The sequence below is a fragment of the Dermacentor silvarum genome, chromosome 3, assembly GCF_013339745.2.
Source record: "Dermacentor silvarum isolate Dsil-2018 chromosome 3, BIME_Dsil_1.4, whole genome shotgun sequence".
NCBI classification, from domain to species: Eukaryota; Metazoa; Arthropoda; class Arachnida; order Ixodida; family Ixodidae; genus Dermacentor; species Dermacentor silvarum.
This window is the reverse complement of record NC_051156.1, coordinates 230228454-230237436: the sequence shown is the minus strand read 5'-3', so window position 1 is coordinate 230237436 and position 8983 is coordinate 230228454.

The following is an 8983-nucleotide window of genomic DNA, read 5'->3' as shown; positions in this document are numbered from 1 at the left end:
CCGGTTTAAAGAGTTCAGCCTCATCCATCCATCCATTCATCCATCGATGATGATGGCAAGTGAATCCGTTAAGAGCAGGGCAGTGCATAAAAGTTGTTACGCACTTCGACGTCATTAATTTAATTTCACTCCTTGCCGTCGATACCAGCACCATGATTACACAATCTGCGGCGTGATCAATTTTTATTTACATCATCGCCGCCCCACGTTGCCACCGCTGCGGGAACTCTATGGCTGCAGTAGTAGAAGCCATAGAGTTTCTCCATTCCTCCAGGGAGGCAAAGCGACGGTACTAGAGTTCACTCTAGCCGGTACGGTTAGAGTGTCCAAAGCGCCGCGCGATGCATGGGAGGAGCGAGGACCTTTTGTGTGAACTCCCGCCGCCGCGGCGCTGCTGTACCGGACCGTAACTACAAAATGGGTTCCGAAAACAAAGAAGGTTAGAAGATAATCTGTTCTCATTGACACAGTGTATTGAAATAGCAGAAAAGGAACACAGGCCCCTATGGCTTGCCTTTCTGGATATCAAGGGAGCCTATGACAGTGTAATCCAAAAGGATTTGTGGGACATACTGGGCACTCTAGAGGTGGAAGATGGAGTAAGAAATCTTTTAAAAGATATCTATAAAAGTAACAGGGTGCTTATAAAATGGGAAAACAAGGTATCTGGGCCTATAGAGATACAGCAGGGGCTTAGGCAGGGGTGCGCTCTGTCACCTCTGTTGTTCATGCTGTATTTACAAGGATTAGAGAAAAAATTAGAGAGGAGCGGACTTGGCTTCAACCTTTCCTATTTCAAGCAGGGAGAATGGATTAAACAGTCATTACCAGGACTGATGTATGCAGATGACATTGTACTTATCGCTGACAGCAAGGAAGACTTGCAGAGATTAATGGACATCTGTGGTAAAGAGGGAGATAGCTTATTTGAAGTTTAGTAAAGAAAAATCGGCAGTCATGATTTTTAATGATAATCAGGGCAGCGAGCATAGGATACAGGAGGTTACGCTGGAGGTGGTGGATAAGTACAAATATCTTGGAGTGTGGATAAACAATGGGGCTGAGTACCTAACGGAACATGAAAATATGTAACGGCTAAAGGTAGCAGAAATGCAGCTGTGATGAAAAATAGGGCACTGTGGAATTACAATAGGTACGAAGTGGTGAGAGGGACTTGGAAAGGGGTGATGGTCCCTAGTTTGACTTTCGGCAATGCGGTCCTGTGCATGAGATCAGAGGTTCGAGCAAGGTTGGAAGTTAAGCAGCGAGGGGTAGGTAGACTGGCTCTGGGAGCACACGGAAATACACCAAATCAAGGGGTACAGGGTGACATGGGATGGACGTCATTCGAGGGCAGGGAAGCCAGCAGCAAGATAGAATTTGAGGAGCGATTGAGAGAGATGGCAGAAAAGCGGTGGGCAAGGAGAGTTTTCAGTTATTTGTACATGAGGAATGTTGATACAGAATGGAGGAAGCTGACCAGAAAACTGTCAATCAAATATTTGGACTGCAGGAGGGGTGCAAACCAGGAAACAGCGGTTAAGAAAAAGGTTAAGGAAACAGAGAGGGGTCTGTGGAAAACAGGGATGCAGACGAAATCAGCACTGGGCACATACCGAACTTTCAAGCAAGAAATTGCCAAAGAAAATATCTACGATAATTCTAGGGGAAGCTCTTTGTTGTTTGAAGCCAGGACGGGAGTATTGCGGACTAAGATGTACCGAGCCAAGTACCAAGGTATAGACACGTTGTGCTGTGCGTGTGGAGAAGAAGAGGAAACGGCTGAACACCTCATACTTTTCTGTAAGGGGCTTAACCCTACAGTGCAAGGCAACGGGGCTGATTTTTTCAAAGCATTGGGGTTTAGGGACAGTGAAGGCAAAATAGACTTTAAGCGGGTAGAAATAACCAAACAGAGGTTATCTGATTGGTGGATAAAATTAAGGCAGGGGTGAAATTTCACCCACCACAAAGTACAAATTATGTTAATGGTCATGGCTAGGTGGCGTATGCCACCGCCCGATTTAAAGTGTTCAGCCTCATCCATCCATCCATCGTACAGAAGGTGGTATCGGACAACCTCGAGCATGAACATCTGGTCGTTATCCATGCTGGTCTCAACGATGTGCTGAAGGGAAGGAGCCAGAACCTAAACGGACAGTTAGAGGTTGGGTTGCGTAAACTCAGAGAAACCTCTGCGAAAGTGCATGTGACCATATGCACAATCCCACATGTCCCGGGCCAGGCTAGCGCGATGGAATGGAGGGTGCTTGAGGCTAACCGGGTCATTAGGGGTCTGAGCAGACCACTTGGGTACGGTATAATGGAGGTAAACCGGGAAGTGTAGAGTCTGGCTCCCACCCTTTTGCACAGGATGGCATTTACTACAGTGGTGCCACGGGCGGGAGCGTAGGTAGTAGGATAGGGCGCCAAGCTGCGGCTTTTTTGGGGGGACCCAGAGCCCTAAGACCACCAGTGTAGACGAAGACGGACCCAGAGAGGCTCCAAGATTCAAGAAACGTAGAATCGGTAGAAGAAATAGACGTAAGCACCAGGGGCAAGGTCATTCTGACATAGGGTACATTAACATGCAAGGTGGCAGGAATAGGCTGAAGTGGGAGGAGATAGACGAGCAACTAAGGCAAGAAAAGCTGATGGTATATGGGTTGGTGGAGACACATCTTAGGGACATGGAGCAACCTCCCTGTAATCCTGACTATGCATGAGAATATTGCAATAGAACAGAGGGCAGCAGAAAAGGGGGTGGAATTGGTGCATTCATTCATAAAAGTATGAACTGGCAAAGGGTCAAACAGGAAATGCAAGGAGCATTTATGGCTAAAAGGGAAAGTTGCAGGAGAGCAGACACTCCTTGGCTTTGTATACCTGTGGACAGGAGCAAATGCCAAAGAGGAAAAAAAAAATGCTGGAATGCATATCAAGTGACATTAATGAGCTAGGAGAAGGGTGCGAGATTATTATACTAGGAGATATGAACGCACACATAGAAGACATGGACGGGTACACAGACTCAACAGGCAACATGATGCTGGATATGTGTGAAATGCATGACTTAGTTGTATGCAACAGTACTGAGAAGTGTGAAGGGCACATAACATGGGAGGTAGGGGAGCCTGCAGTCAACGATAGATTATGCACTAATGCATACCTGCCAACTCTTCCGAATTTTCCGTAAAATGTACGAATTTGGACCCGTCTTACGATTTTACGAATGCCGGCTCAATTTTTACGGAAAAGTGATTATATTCGTGAAATAGTTTTTTAAAATTTTTAATAAATTCACACCGTTGCTGGTGGGTAGGGGCGCCACTTACGTAGGGCGCATAGAGATGGAGGTATGCGCCGTAATCTTTATTGTCTGCAGAGTAAGGAGATTTTTCAATCTCTGACGTTGCCTTCGTCATCGGATTGTTGGACTACCTGACGACGGCTGGAAGTCACTGGTTGTCGTTACTCTCATTCGCAACTCAAATGAACTGCAGGGGGCGCTGCGAAAATTGGCCGCGTCTGGCTACACTGCGCAACATGGCGGCTATAGGGAGGTCCCCGCGTCGCCGCAACCGCTGTGTTTGATGTGCAGTACACTGTAGTTTGATGATTTTCGTGCAGTGTGATGCCGGTTTGCGCCGTTTTGTGGAAGGAAAGCGAGTAGCTTACGCCGACCAAATCATTTTAGCCGATCTGAGAGAGGCACAGTTGGTAATGAGGCTGAAGTGGTCGCACGGTGTGTGCAAACATCTGGCGTGACAGCGGACCCGCACGAGATTCTGATGAAAATCGCCGATGTATTCTTTAACACATTGGTCGTGGAACCAAAGTACTCGTGCACTGTTGGATGGTCAGAAAAGTACAACCACGTTTCTGCTGCTTTGATTCACTGTTAAGGCGCGGATAAATTTCCGGTGTTTCGAGCGTGCGACAGCGACCGGCGAAGTTGGATACGTCACGCTGGCCTCGCCAGGATTGCCGAAATTTTACAACCTGCTCAGTTTGGCACGTTTAACATGGCCCGCAGAAGCGCACCAACTTGCTCGATCAGCTGTTGCCACTGTACATGCGGATAAATGCGCAGCCGGCACGCACTTTCTCATTGTTGTTGCTTAACATTTTCGTTCGGCGAAGGCGCAAACTCTGCACGCTCTTTTCAGTCCAGAGAGCAAGCGAACCTAAAATCAAGCTTTGCACTTTATCGCAAGCATGCACTGTGAATCTGTGGTGAACCTTTCCCGCTACTTTTGCGTTCCTGTTATCTATATTACATTCAAGATTTGCACAATGTGACTGGTGCTTCGCTTAGCTGTAGTTATTGTAGTAGTCGGCGCATTGTTTCCCTCGTAGAGAACAAAACGATAAATAAGAAACCGAAAGATCTATTACTACAATAAAAACATTTGCACACCATGTAAGTACATGTATGGCTTGTGCTGCGTGGCCTGACCATGCAATGATTACTACCCGCTGTCTACGAACATGTCACTTATGGCTGCTGTGTAAACTAATGAAATAAAACAAATGTTTCTGTGCAAATGAATGTCAACTAAGCTATTGCATTATGAATCTAATTAATTTTCCATGTTATTCTATAATTTACGTATCCTGCACTTTAAGTGGCCAAAACTGTGTTCGCCTCTGAACTGCCAATTTCCTTCAGACACTGACCGACGTTACCCGGGAGTACCTGAAACTCCGATGTACTGATTTTCGCTGATGTTTCGCTCCGTAGTTCCACGTTGTGCGCCGCATGTATCCGATATAACAGCTTTAATGAAGGAAAGCTGGAGTACCATGGCGACGTTTGCATCATAAACTGCAATGCCATGCCGGCTATCACATGAAACTGCATGTTGCAGCACGCATACGCCGAACGTTATCACGATGGCAGTAACAACCTCAACGCAAACTTCCTGAAGTTCGCTGTAGCGCTTTACTGCAAACATAGTACAAGCAACAGGATCGCGTTCTCTTCACACAAACAACAAACCGACCCTCGCCGGAAAAAAAAGAAAGATAACTTTCTCGAGCAAGATGTTGGGAACACAGCTATTGCCGTTGTCGCAGCTTTGCTGTGATAAGATTCGCAATCCATGTGGCTCTTCGGCGCCGCAAAACTGCAAAACGCACTATAATTCCAAGTTTCGTAGATGGTAGCGCGTACCCGATCGCAGTGCGAAGGCTACGGACGGAGCGTCTGCTCCGACGCTCCGACCTCCGTACGAGGTTTCCGGCGCTCGCCGCTAGGTGTCGCATGAATTGCTGGAGTCGCGAATAGGTCCACCTGTACGTAAGTGGCGCCCCAGAGACGACGGCGATTTCGGGTCGATGCGGCAGGCGCAGTTTCGGTATGGGAGGCTGTGGCTAGTCGTCTTGCCTGTCACCTTCGCTAACGTCCTTTGGTCCCGGCAGGCGTTTGCATGATTTAATGCAATGAAATTCTCGTTAATTCGGACGTATTTGGCCGCACATCGGTTAATTCGGACAACTCTTGGTGCTCGGCGAGCGCGGAGCGCCGCAAATGTGCGACGCAAACGAGCTATAACTCGTCCACCGAAACGAAGCGACGCAGTTCAAATCGTACGGGAATGACAGCAACGCCAAGACGCTTCGTGCCTATTTGAGCCTTTAAAGCTTTTATTCTTGCGTTTGCCGGCGCGCATAGCATTGCGTTGGCCGCGTGCCTTCAAAACTGCGTAGTCGCCATCCGTGATCGCGTTGATAGCGGCCGCGGTTTCATCCGCAGCGGTTGCGGCAAAAAGTAGTTTCGTTTTCACTAGTACAGTCTAGTTTTCACTCAGTGTCCGTGCCGTCAGGGAATGGAATACGAACTCCTTGAAAAGACAAAAAAAAAAAAAAAAGAAATTTGAGCCATTCCATGCAGCCGCGCGTTGTTTTCCATCCTTCTCCGCATCGCCAGCCTCGCGCGCCTCTGTCCCGTTGCCCTTCCGCCCCTCCGAACACGAATGGTCCGCGCCCATAGACTTCAGACTCTGCCCAGGCGGCGCTGCGGAAAAACCCGCCACCAGCGCCCCCATCGCAGCCTTGGCGCAAACTGAGTAGTGCAAAGAGAGCTGTCCGCAAGCGAAGCTGCATAGGCCACAATGGAGGCCCCTCTTTCGGCTGTGTTGAGGCACGGTTTCCTAAATATCAAGGACCTGGAAAGCTTCTTCCGCCCATCCACGCTTCGGAAAGGGAGCAGAGCGAATTACGTGTACAATGTAAAAGAAGTTTCAGGTGTTATTTCGGCGCGCTGCAACTCGCAAGTACAGCGAGCATCGTACGACGTCGAGTTCGAGGCAAGCACTCCGACGTCCGTTCTCTAGCGCCTAAATGTGTTAAATTTGGGTACGTACATAATGTGAAAGCGATGAAGTACATATATGATTAAGTCAGTTAGCTTTGTAGCTTACGGTCAGTGGTACAAAGCTCGCTTTATCAGGGGCGAACCTTCGCCTTTTCAGTTGCGTTCTCGATTCAGCTCTCGCTTCCTGGGCGTTCGAGCGTGTTATCGCGCATCTTCGAATGTTTTCTTCACGGTTGTCTTCCGTTTGTATTTACTGCAAATGGAGATACGTGCGTGTCCGCTTTCGCGGGTTACAACCGAAGGCAAAACAAACCAGCAGACGCTTAAAACAACACACGCGCACAAATGAATGTAAATAAACGCGACATTTTTTTTCTAAACACGTGCGTTACTTCGCAATTACTCATCCAGTGCTCCCACAGCAACTTTAATGCTCAGATTACAAAAAAAAAAAAAAAAAAAAAAAAAAAACGCTGTCAAGATGGCTCAGTGCATTGCGAAACGTGCTCGTTGTATCGAAAAACCGAAACTAGAAATAAGCTCGCGATACCACAATGCCCTAGAACATGATTTTGAATTCATAAAGGAACCAAAATGTTTCGTTAAACTGACCTGCCACATCTCTCCGTTCCACTTGCTGAGTAAAGTGGAGGCGGACGTGTGTAAACAGGTAGAAACATCGATGGCACATACGCAGGATGGTTCACAACTCTGTTTATTCTGTTGCCAACGAAGAGGCGGCTGCAGATTCCTCAGTTTTCGCTTGGTTGCCATAGTCCCCCGTCAGGGCTACGCAACACAAGTACAGCAGAACAACATTATCACACTTTCTCATGTGAGCGGCTGTGTTGTGGAGAATGCGAGTAATTCGCTTACCCAACACGCGAACGGCCCGTATCCAGCGCTCTCTCCTTTCTCCTTCATACGACCGCGATGGAAATCGGTAAAACTGAACGTTGTTATTCAGTCCTTCACGTTCATGGCAATTTACAACGCAACAGTAACGTCGATTGCGGCGTTTCTTCGTAGCGCGCGGAGCTGTCGCGGTTGCCGTCGTGCTCGCCATCGCCATAGAAGGAGTGAGCCAACAAGAACTTTACGGCAGTTCGGCGGCACGTCCGACTAGCGGAGAAATTCATAGCTCTCATTCTGGCTGTTAAATGCGCAAAACATTCGCAATATGAACCAAAATTAAGTTAAATCGTTGTTTCGCACTCGCTAGCTGCTTAGGCAACTTAGCAAGGGAGTCGGACTTTGCACTACTCAATTATTACCTCTTCGCACCGACAGGTGGCGCTACGCGTCTTGCAAAACTCCAGAGTCTGACGTCTTAAGCCACGCCACCCTCCGAAACATGAATGGACCGCGCCAAAACAACGTTAGCGTCCACCGAAACGAAGCGACGGAGTACTGGAATGACAACAACGCCGGAAGGCTTCGTGCCTAGCTTGCGTTTACCGCCGCACATAGCACCGTGTTGGCCGCGTGCCTTCATGACTGCGTAGTTACCAACCATGATCGTCTTGATAGCTGCCGCGATTCCGTCCGCTGCGGTTGTGGCAAACAGTAGTTTCGTTTTGACTCGGTACGCACGTCGGCCGCGTGCCTTCATAACTCGGTAGTCGCCATGCATGATCGCGTCGATATCGACAGCGGTTTCGTCCGCAGTTGCAGCAAACGGTAGTTTCGGTTTGACTATGCGTGCGTCGGCCGCGCGCCTTCAGAACCGGAAGGTCGCCGTGCATGATCACGTTGACAGCGGTTGCGGTAAGCAATAGTTTCGTTTTTACTCAGTGTAAAGCTGTCGAGGATGAAGAGAGAGAGATTGCGGTTGTGAAGAGGAAGAGGCGCACCGTCTACATCGCGATGGGCGGAGACCCGGCGACATTGGCGAAAAAATAAACGGGATGTGCGCGCGCTAGTGAAAAGCCCGTCTCAGATGAAGACGCGCGCCGCGGCCGCAATGTGAAGGAAGTCGCGAAACCTTCGCCGCTGCGAGCTCTAATCAGTCGCGAGATGACGAGAATTGCAGCTTCCGCATTGCGTTTATGCAAAATAGAAACAGAATTTGCTGATTCATACTGCAAATAAGAGCGTGTTGACGTAGTAAGCATTTGTTTATTGTTTTCTTGATACCCTCGATAATTCGACATTCGGTTAATTCGGACATTTGTTTCGGTCCCGTGAAATCCGAATTAACGAACTTTTACTGTATGACCTGTTTTGTGGGCCTCGCTTTTTTGTGCGACGTGCTACTGCATCGGGCGCAGTGCGACTCCGGCACTCCGGTGTTTTGTAGCCGTAGAGGCTGCGAAGTGTGATGGCGTGCTCGAAGCCTCGTCAGTACTATATACTATCAGTACTTCCAAGTGTGTTTGAAGTCGTACTCCTCGGGAGAATTCCCGTGGACGCCCCCCCCCCCCCCCCCCCCCCCCGGTCGCGAGTTTACGAATTTGAAAGTCATTGAGGTTGGCAGGTATGACTAATGTCACATAGGATGCACGATAGGCTAAATGTAATGAACATAGATGAATATGGCTCCAGAAGTCTAGGTAGTGATCACAAACGTATTAAGGTGAGTTTTAGAAGGGAAATGAAAGTAGGTAGGAGGCAAGATGAACAACCAGGTGGGATATTTTACTCGGAAAAGCAGCTTGAAATAGC